This window comes from Aplysia californica, unplaced genomic scaffold (assembly GCF_000002075.1).
Source record: "Aplysia californica isolate F4 #8 unplaced genomic scaffold, AplCal3.0 scaffold00994, whole genome shotgun sequence".
In the NCBI taxonomy this organism is placed as follows: Eukaryota; Metazoa; Mollusca; class Gastropoda; order Aplysiida; family Aplysiidae; genus Aplysia; species Aplysia californica.
In genome coordinates this window covers 227,021-229,099 of record NW_004798264.1, presented here as the reverse complement: position 1 = coordinate 229,099, position 2,079 = coordinate 227,021, and positions in this window count along the sequence as shown.

Here is a 2,079-nt window from a genome sequence, read left to right as displayed (position 1 = left end):
CCCGGCCTCCTTTCCACTCTTTCCTTCCGTCCAGGTCCGAATCATGACACATTATATTACACGTATTACTCCACTAACTACTCGACTTTGAGGGCGAAAGTGACCTAAACGAACAGCAAAATACAACGCCTGGCTAACCACTCAGAGCTACAGTACCGCCTTACGTCCGAGTTCGAAGCCAAACAAAGACACATAACACAGGCAGGTGGTGGCTTTTGCACTCTGCCCTTGCCGAGGAGGGAGGGAGGGTTGGAAAAAGGTTGAGGAGGGGGAGGATGGGGGGAGGGGGAAAGAAGAAAGAGGGGGCTGGGGAGGTGAGGGGCGTCGGTGTGTATAAATATTGGAATGAGAATGTCGTAATATGGGCCATAATACGGGGCGGACAAAAGATCATTTTGTGTGCGGGCCTCGGCCGAGAGCTTTTATCTGCTAAAACAAGTCTTCTGTAATCGGAGATCGACATTCTGATTGTGTGGCAAACTGCACATTGAACTCTATGGCTTCATGCCACAGGCCCCGGCGACAGGTTACTCCCAACTAATCATGTTTACTCTACCAGTGACACCGTTGTACCTTTTTTTCTATCCTCGATTGAACCTCTGGACCTGTCCCACTGTCCGCGAATTTCGTTTAGTAGAAAATTCATCACGTGCTGTTAATATCGTCTCGAGTTTATCTTGGGTAGGGAGAGGGGTGTTTTGATTTGACCTGACAGTAGAAATTAAGAGATTTGTCCTCAACGGAAAGGGGCTAATGTTCCCCTTATCCTTATACACAAATTGGTCTAATGAACCCCGTAGACAGCCAAACGCCAAGAGACCTCAAAGCTCAACGCCACTACATTTGTTGTTGTTACGAACCACAAAGCCAGTAATGTGCCGGCTACTTCTTTCCTTTCCCTCTGCTATTTCTGTCTGCTGGCCTAGCGTTTTCTTTGCACCAAATGACCGTTATTGTGTCGATGTGCAAACATCTTTACTGGAACCAACAAACAAAAGTAATATGAGATCCTGAATACGACACTTATCCCCTCCATTGAACTACAGAGCTTTCATGACTTTACTTCTTATAATCGATACAAGTAACTACTTTTGGAGACCACTTTTAGTAACATGTTTACCACTTTGAAAGTCGTAGAACGTCAAGGTGTTATTACGCCTCTGGCCACTTTAAACATTAATGATAATTATGCTGAGAGAGAAAAGAATGAACTCGTGAGCTCTCAACACCAACGCCTGTGAAAGGGGATGGGGGCGGGAGTGGGGGCGGGAGTGGGGGTGGGAGTGGGGAGCTGCTGGAGGAACTGGGATAGCGGAGGAGGAAGGTGGTCTCCGACCATCAATGATCGTCCTTTTAGTGAGGGATTTTTTTTCTCCAAGACTGTGCAGCTGCCATATTTAAAACGAAACAGAACTCACCCACAACAGCTTAAAATCGAAGACTTAAACGTTGAGAAAGGATAAAAGAAAGAGTTTGGATATTTCTCTTCATATTTGTTTCTGTCTAGACATTCATATATTGATAGACTTTCTCTACTTGTTCGCTCTTCGTCCTTTATTCCCTTTATGGACAAAACTCCGCAACTGTGTCCTAAGATCCGCAAAGAGCAAGTCCGTCCGGAGCAAACAGTTTATAATATTGTTGACTCTCATCAGTCAGAGGTAAATGAGTATTCTAAATTCACCAGCGAAACACGAGCTCAGAACATTATGACGTCATTACACGTAGCTAATTAAAGCCCCGGTACCGAAACCTTTCAACTTCGGTCGCCTTTTTTGTGTCGCCGTATTTGCACTGCAGCCTTATACCGGGGTTCACTTCCGGCAATGTCGGCTGCTTTCAATGCGGTACAAGGGGGGTAATGCATACAGAATGTCTATATTCATCTGAAGGGTGTTGCTCTCTCCATCCGGTTACAAGACGGCGTTGATCTAGAGTTCTAATCTTAGCGGTATGTTCAACATTGGGTAATATTACAGCTCGAGTCAGGCTTTGGTCATTGGACTTTAAGATATTATAGCAAAATAGCACGCCGTTATTATAACTATTTACTGTTTAACATTGGGAAAAACGCACTTC